A 9745-nucleotide genomic window follows, 5' to 3' on the forward strand; every position below is an offset into this window, starting at 1 on the left:
AAAAATCAGCATATTAGAATGGTTTCTGAGGGATCATGTGACACCGAAGACTGGAGTAATGATGCTGAAAATTCAGCTTTGATCACATTAAATAAAATTTCAAATATATTATTAAAAAAAATTCAAAATAGTATTTCACTACTGTTTCATTATTGTTTTTACGGCATGCTTGATCAAATAAATGAAGCCTTGGTGAGCATAAGAGACAACAAACTTTTGAATTATTATGTACATGGCCATGATGAAATCCCCAGGTTAACGAAACCTATAGAACTTCTGAAAAATTCCATAACATTACGAATGGCATTTTCCATTTTTATCATGCTTTACAGACATGCGTAATGGTTTAGGGTTGATGGATCAGAGCAGTGCCAGTGCATGTACCAGTCAGCCAGCTGCCGAGTGACATGGTCTAGGCTGCACTCAGAGAGTCATGCCATCACGCCAAGAACAATAAATATTTATAGAAACTATTCATGGAATAATGGCAGGAATGAAGCTTTGTCGGACATGCATAAATGTGGTTCAGTGCTGCAACAAAGCGGCCCCAAGGATGACTTTCGTAAGAACCACACTTTGCTGAGTTGTTGCCCAATGACTTGTATTGTGTAACATTTCCACACATTTTTGGAGGGCAATGTTATTTTTGCATGCAGTTCAATCCATATATATACAAATTTGGGGTCGGGTTTTTCTATAAAAATAGTCTCATGCTCACCAGGGCTGCATTTATATGATCCAAAATACAGTAAAAACAAAAAAAAACAGTAATATTGTGAAATATTATTATAAAATTTAATACATAAATGTAATTTATTCCTGTGTAACAAAGCTGAATTTTCAGCATCATATTCAGAAATAAGAAATTAATCTAACTCTGGTTTGATGCTCAAGAAGCATTTCATATTATTATTATTATAATAATTTTTCAGGATTTGGAATCTTTTGCAACATTATAATATCTTTGCTGTCATATTTGATCAATTTGATGCCTACTTTGAAAAAAAAAAACTTGAATGCATACAAAAACAAATCGTACACTGTTGGCTGAGTTTAAACACATACAGAAACTTATAAGTACAGAGGCATGGTTACACACCTTAAAAAAGCATGACTCTGGGCTGCCAAATCTTATGTTTCTATTGCAAGTGAACACCACAGACTACACCGCTCCACCCTTGCTGTAGGATACTACTGTCTACCCTATCAAGGGCCTAACTTTGCTGTCGTAACAGTCGACGGGTAGATTACACCCTCCGGTTTTCCTTTCAACCGAGCTGACACATTTTACCTTTAATTTATGTTTCATATGTCATTAAGCCACCTCTGGCTTTTTACAGTTGTTGGAAAAGCGTGAGAACGTGCACATCACTATAGTACAAAACAATCCCACAATCTCATTTTATATGTACATTTTAATGTCTGCTTCCATATTCTTTGCCATTCTTTGGTCATACTGATGTCTGTTACTAATAAGCTGCTTTGAGGAACAGAAAGAGGTGGTTTGAAGAGCGGAGGGTTTGCCTTTTATTGTGCACCGGGAAATTAAAGCAGGGGGCATATCTGTGCATGCAGGCTGGAGAAATCATGGCAAAATCCTCATAATATCCAGCACATCCTGTGTTTAAGGGAGTAGAGATATTGGGGCCTAAAACACAACTGTTTTTATTCGCTGCCATTTCGTGCTGCGTGGTTTTGAAACACATGATTCACCAACATGGATGTTTCAGTGTGACTTTTAAACACACCTAGGAAAGAACGACTGTCTGTGGCTGTAAGAAATTTCTCCTATGGCTTATTGGGGGAAAAAATATACAGGCATGAATGTGGAAAAATCTGTATGAGAATAGATCTAAAATGTGCTTGAGGGAGATTTCACTGAGAAATCTAATCCTGTCAACAGAATGGCCCTGTCACCGCCTCTTTGATAGAAAATACCACACAGTAATTTAATATTTGGAAAGGCTTTTCCAGGGACATAACATAATTATCAACCTACAATTCAATAAAGGAACTCAAAGATCAGGGGCTTTAGCCTTTCAGCTACTTTTAATATGACTTTGGTCTCTGAAGTAATCACAGTAACATTTGTTTGATTAGCCAAGACATTAAAGTGAATGACAAATATGCTATTTATTTACGTACATATAGGCAAAAGGATTATGCATTTTATACAAGTTTAATTAATAGATTTATACATATATTTTAAGTGTTTTGTCAGTGTCAATGTCTAACAAAAAAACAAAACATACACATATACACACACACACATAATTTACATACATGTATATATATTCTAAGTAAAAAAAAATGGTAAAGTCAAAACTGTTAAGTTTCATTATGTAGAAGTTAAACTCACCTTAGAGGACATGAGAAGTGGATGTGATTGCAGACAAAGGCACAAGTTCACCAACGGTCCAGAAGAATGATTCCAGGAGTGAAATGGGGAGAAAAAAAAGATAAATGTAAGCGCTCCTCTCTCCTCCCAGGCCTTCCTCAAAACTCACAGATCTCTACCAACATACTTCTCATATTAAAAGAAAACAAGTTACACAAATGAGACAGATGTTTCTTGTTTGTGATGACAGTTGCCATACTCCTCCCCCCTTCTTTCTTCACTTTTTTGTGAAGCTTCAGGTTGTGCAATGACCCGGGGCCCTCACAAAGTCCTTATCCCGATACCAAGCACTGGTGTAGAATCAAGCGGTAATTATTATTCCTCATGCATTTCAGAATTCCACTAAAAAAGTTCACCCATTACTGCCAACTATCGATTTCCCTCATTACAAAAGAGATGATCATAAGAACATATTCAACTCAATTTTTGAAATCTACTACAAAGTTGCACAGCTGATTTGATTATACTTAATTTAAGGCAACAACCAAACAGAATAGTTCACACAAAAATTAAAATTTTGTGAAAATTTACTAAAATCAAGCAAATCAAATCAATATATAGACGAGTTTGTCTCTTCATCGGAGCAGATTTGGAGAAATTTAGCATTACATCACTTGTTCATCAATGGACCCTCTGCAGTGAATGGGTGCCGTCAGAATGAGAGTCCAAAGAGCTGATAAAAACATCACAGTGATCCCCACCACTCCAGTCCATCAGTTAATATCTTGCGAAGTGAAAAACAGTGTTTTCTATTTCTGTCCTCTATCCATAATATTGCTTTCACTAGTGAATAAAAATGGTCTGAATCAGGAGAGAAATATGCACCGATCAAGCACTGTTAACAAGCCAAAACAGTGCAAAAGAGTTCTAAATCAAAATGTTGGTGGATTTTGATTTGAGAGAAAAACAGGAGATGGACTTTTTCATGCATTATTATGGACTATGAAATTTGGACTCATTTTCTGACGGCACCCATTCGCTGCAGAGGATCTATTGAGAACCTAAATTTCTCCAAATCTGCTCCTGTTCCTGGATTTTTAGTTTTGTTTGACATATTCATTTAGGTTTAGGTTGAAGGAGGTGGAACGAAAAAGACGATTAATTACTTAGTGCACCATTACACGCAACAATCCCGATTTTAAGGAAAATACTAATGGTTGTCATTGGGAGCAGCATTAAGGATTTTAAGGTTCAAGCTGGGGCAGCGGCTCAGTGCAAAGTATTGTTTGAGCATGAACCACAGAGAATTCCTCTACACTGGCTCATCCATCATGCAGTGATACACAAGGCCTTCTGATGCAAACCCCCTCTGCCCAGCAGTCAGGAATCTAAATTTGTATCCACATATCTCAGAGGTGATGAAATTACTAAAACTATGGAGGTGCTTTCCATGTGGCCAAATATCAGATCCGCAGGTGCAGGGACTGTCATGAGATCACAAATACAAAAAAAAAAAAAAAAAAAAAAGAGGATATGGCCATAAACATGCCTTACACTTAATCCATCAACCTCAGCTATACAGTCTTACCAACTGAGATTTCCCAGCCACCTGCACTGCGACTGCATGCTGGTATCACTAGTTTGGACATGGTTGTTCTGCATCCATGATATGGAAGTATGGTCAGAGAGGTGAGCCGCTTAGCAGACGGTACAGGCTGTCAACAGATAAGCTGAAGGTTTATGGATAGATGGGACACCCAAGACACCTGAGGGGTTCTTATTCACGCAGCGGTGACTGAAGGAGGTGGCCCATGGACGCGACATGTATCTGAACACCATGAGTGAACTGGCGTGTCACAATAAACTAAACTGAAGGATTAGAGGAGCCACTGCTGGCTTCTCTGAACTTAAAACATACACTGAAAAAATGTGCTGTAGGATTTACAATTCTCACAATCAATTACCAAAAAAACCAAAAATAAACAAAATAATTTTTGGGCTGCAGATGCTTCCAAACTGGTTTCTGTCTATATGTTGAGCATCAAAAAGTCATGAAACTAAACATATTTCTTCAAAATGATTTACCCTCCAAATGAACAAACTGCTAAATCTGCTTACTAAATGAATGTATTAATTTATTTTGATAACATCTTGCCAAAAAGGTCTAGAGCTGCAAAGTTCAGTGAAGATCTGACAATTGGTCTAGGAGTTCAAAAAAGCAGATTTTTTTAATAGATAATCATAAAATTAAATATACTAAATTCTGTACACGTTTGTTTTTGCCATGGTTTGAGAATATATCTATTTTTGTAAAAGTAGGAAATTCAGATTTGTTATTTATAATCTTCAAATATAATTAATTTATAATCTTTAGGTACTTCAAGGAAGTTCGTAAAACAGCCGTTAAATATTTCAATCGCAAGCAGTTTCTGCACTGTATCTAAGACCTGTATTTTCTCATTCATTTATATTTCTTTATCGCTTTAAGGTGTCAACAACTAAGCAGTCCTGCCTTAGTGTCTATATTTACATACCACGATGTACAAGATACAGCAAGTTATAATATTCCTTCAAGTCTAATGAAATTAGACATGAATTTTAACCACGGATAATAAAATGATATAGAAGGGACCACGTGATTTTTTTTTTGTTTTTTTTTATAATCTTTCTCATCAGCACCTTTAGTTTATGACATCACATTTAGAACATCTCGTCTTTTTAATGGCTTGGAACTCACTTGCTCATTTTGTGGGTTGAAGTTTCAGAGTATTGACTGATTGATTGATTGCTATATGACTATTATCGAGTGACAAATATTATCATCATGGAACTTCTTTCACGACTGGAAAAAATTATTGAGAAGGAGTGTACAACAGAGAACCATCATGCTCATCAGATTAATGAGATGCCTGTTGTTACTAGTGGTACTGATGGAGGAAAGGAGGGAGAGAGGGAGAGGAGGAAAAGAAAAAGAAGCGCTCCTGGATGTGGTCCTCGCCGCATAAAGAGGCCGCTGAGAAAAAGTACCAGGTTCAAGCCGGATCATATCGGACATTTACCGATGGTACAACCACATCAACATATCCTGTTTTAACTTTAGGCTGATTCCGTTCTTCTTCCTTTTTAAAATAAATAATCATGGTCCTAAAACACTGCTGCCATCATCACACACATCACAGAAATTAAATTAAAGGTTTTTGACCAGAGCATGATCTGTAGGTATCATTACCAAACCGGTCAGTAAGTTAGAGTTTAGACAAATCGATTCAGTGTTTAGAAAAGTTTTATTTTAAGATATCAAGTCAAATGTGCCCCAAAATGAAGAACCACTCAAATTTGAGTATGTGATATATTACTGATGTATTTGATTTGATATAGCTCCAGCTTCTAAAGTCCACCCTGCTGTTGAGGAACCGCTGGAGCAGGACGTCCCAAGCAAGGGTAAGAATAATAAATCCATAAGAATTAGAAAATGTTGTGAATTACTGTAAAAAATATTATATGATCTGTAAGTCATGACTGTGTTTTTACATTAAATAATATAAATGTTTTTAAATAAATTTTCAACTTTTTTTTCATAAGTTATACAAGATTCAACTAATATTTAAGTCAGTTTAGTGTAATTTAATTTGAAGCGACTTAAGTATGTTGACCGTACTTAGAAATTTAAGGCATTTAAATTTCTAAGTACGTTTTTACTTAGAAACGTGCAATTGTTTATCTTTCAATAGGCCGCATCTGCAGACGTTAAAATCAGCAACAAGCTGGGTCAAGGAGGATTTGGATTTGTCTACGAAGCGACTTGCTTCAAGGATGGATTTGAGGTTTAAATTATTATTATTATTTTTTTTTTTTTTCCCATATCTCCTCAGAATTAATGACTGGACTCAAAGCACAAAAGCGTACTGTCCACCAGGTCACCGTTAACGGCAAATATCATGCCAAGCCGATGACAGTGTGGTCTCTAGGGATCCTCCTATTCATGATGGCATGCGGATATTATCCAACTGACTATGACCTGGATCTGATCAGCAAGAGGAGCTGGACCAGACATGGCCTGTCACAAGGAAAGATCTTCATGAAAGAAGAAAGAAGGGAAATGTGTATTCTAAATCAGACAATAAAAACCTATAGCTTGAAGAAGAGCAGGTGTAAAGAATAAGCTAATAAATCAAACGTCTTTCATCTTTGATCACAGAATGCTGCCAGATGATTTCTTCATGTCTGCAGTCTGATCCACAGCAGAGGATCAATCTAGAGAAGATGCATCTCCATGACTGGTTTAAAGGGTTAGTTCAGCCAAAAATGAAATTTATCCTGTCAGTTACTCACCCTCAAGCCATCCTAGGTGTTTATGACTTTCTTCTTTCAGACGAATCCAATCGGAGTTATATTAAAAACTGTTCTGGCTCTTCTAAGCTCTATCATTGCAGTCAGCGGGTGTAAACAAACGTTGGTTTTTGTGAGACACACACATGCATGCACTGCGCCAGCATCCTATGTTATCTGCCGGAGAGGCAGTCTCTCATGCTGATTTTAAATATTGATTTATTTTTTTTTACAAAAACGCATCTATCGTTTCATTAAAGTATCACTGCCAAATATACATCACATTAAGTTTGTTAAAACTGTGTAACCCAAACAGATGGAAATTTAATACGCAATTCATATGTAAATCTTAAATTTAAAAATATTTATATTTTGAGTGCAGTTTAAGGTGTGAGTGAAAATAAACATTAAAATCATATTATTCATATATAGCCTAAACTTGACTATCCAAACCCAAAGACTAGCATTAGTTGTATTTCATGTTCCAAAAAAAGACTAGGGAAAAAGCAAGTGTGAGAGACTAAGATGTTCCAAAAGCCGATCCAACATAAAGACAGCCTGCGTGTTCTTACAGAATTCAAGTTTAAGCTCTGCTTGTTGCCACGTTACAGATGGCCAAAGGGTGGTGGGGAGCAGGGGATGTGGGTTTTTGATTTAAGACTCTGTAATATTTCAACGCTCATAGCAGTCGCAGTCCACAGCCTAACCTTTCAACACATCCCACACTGACTGGCACATCTGAGGCTCCAACCCAGCCCTCTTCTGGCTTATCTGCGGCTTGATCTCTCGCTGTGCAGACTTAAGCTTGACAACACCATCCCTGAAAGACATGGAATTGGGTTTGTCACTTCTACCGCTAATATTTATGGGTCTTTTGAGGATTATGCGATTTTTGCGGCCTTCTAGGTTTAGCCTTTGGCTTTAATTGGCCCTTCAGGCATGATGAAGAGACATGCCATCCTGCGGGAGACATCACAACACTCTCCAAGAAGAGCATGGCAGGGCAATGAAACTAACGTCAAACCTAGTGTTTGCTTTGGATGGGAATCAGCTTTGCAGCTCTCCCACTTAGGACAGAGGAGATCCAAAAGCAGCGGAGAGCTTGGACAATCTGTTTAAGTCTTGCCCAGATGACAAATCACCCCTATTCTCGGATAAAAGTTTAACATCTCAAAATCATCCACCTGGAAATTGCGAGTACAAAGCATGAAGTGATGGGGAAGACCTGCATAGGATCACACTGACCTCAAATCACACCTCTGAGGATACACGTGTACAAGTCATTGAGTACAAACGTTCACGCTCAGGAAACACAGAGACATGTCTTAAGAGGAGAAAAAAGCTTACCTTCTTTTAAGGCACAAGGCCTCTAAAACCAAGGGTCCAAGTAAAGAAACTGAAAGAATAGCAGAGGTGGGACCAAGTAATTGTTTTGCAAGTCACAAGTAAGTCTCGAGTCTTTGCATTCAATTCTCAAATCAAGTCCCGAGTCAAGACAGACAAGTCCCAAGTCCCGAGTCAAAATAGACAAGTCCAAGTCGAGTTGCAAGTCCTCAACTTTTAGCTTCAAGTCTTAAACAAGTCATTAGTGCTCTTCGCCCAAATTAGTATCTCAGTATTAATTACCATATCAAATTTATATCAGGAAGTCGGGTAGAATATGTTTTAATTTCATGTGAGATGGGTGCCCTTAGTAAAACTACTCAAGTTCAGTTTAGATAATGTGCCAAAATAGGACAAAAAATAAATAAATATATATAACAGAATAGCAAAGACAAAATTTCATAGAAATAACAGCTGCAATACTTTGCATGTGTGCATAAGGTGTTATCTAAGCCAATGAGCCATTATTTGGAACCTCAATGAAACAGATTCAAAAACACGTGAGCAGAAACGCAGAAAGAACTGCTTTGAAAGAACTAGAAGAAGTAACTGCTACCAAACTTTACATGTGAGAGGAAACCTGCAATATGGATGCAGACAAACTCATGAAGACATGCAGTCATTCAAAAATGCTACCATTCTTTATAACTAAGAGTAACAAAGACAAAATGTTGTACGTTACATGTTAAGTTTATAATATGCATAGTTGCTCGCTAAATTTAGGGGCTGTGCGCTATACAGACTGATTTACAACACGTGAATTCAATTATTTATCCAGAACGAAATAAAAGTGAAATGAGTGCCTGGTGAAGAGAGAGAGAAATTTAGTATATTGCATATATAGACTACAATTCACAAATCATTTTGTGAAATAAACACTTCTTCAAATTATATTTTAAATGATCATTAGGCCAATTGCCGCTATTTCTTCTTCAAATTATAGCATTTTTTTTTTTTTGCAATGATTAATTTGAAATCTATCTTAAATCAAGGTTTATCTAATAATTATTTTGAAACAAATTTTAAACCTTTAACAATATGCAGGTTTACATTTTAACCCATCATGTTGATCCTGGATTTAAGTAATATTTGCACCATAACTTTAAACTCAGATTTAAATCTTGATTATGAGCTTTAACTTAAACTTGATTTAACTTTAAACTTAATGGAGGTTTAAATAAAATAAAATGCACATGCAATTAAAATATGCAACTAATTGAACAAAAAGAATGAAAAAAAAAAAGAAAATTAAAGCACATGGAGTTTGTAGAGCTGCGAGGGTCGTGGCGGGATGCGGATCCGTCACTTATGGTGCACCTCAGTGTCGGACAAACAAAAGAAGTGAGGAATATGTTTAGCATTTAACAGCAGCAGTCACGGTGATGATGAGGCGAGCAAGTCATCAAATTTGGGACTCAAGTCCCAGTCAAGTCAATTAACTCGAGTCCACACCCCTGAAGAACAGACCTATAAAAATTGGATTGGCACAATAGTACCTAACTTTCTCTCTCTCTCTCTCTATATATATATATATATATATATATATACACACACATCCTATTTTAAGGTCCACATCAAATTAAATTTACAAGTGATTTTATATACATAGAAAGCATATTAATTGCAAGTAAAGTGTCTAATGTTTCGTCATTCAGCGCAACGGATGTTTACGTAAAATGAAACATCATCTATTCT

This window comes from Barbus barbus (assembly GCF_936440315.1).
Source record: "Barbus barbus genome assembly, chromosome: 35".
Taxonomy (NCBI): Eukaryota; Metazoa; Chordata; class Actinopteri; order Cypriniformes; family Cyprinidae; genus Barbus; species Barbus barbus.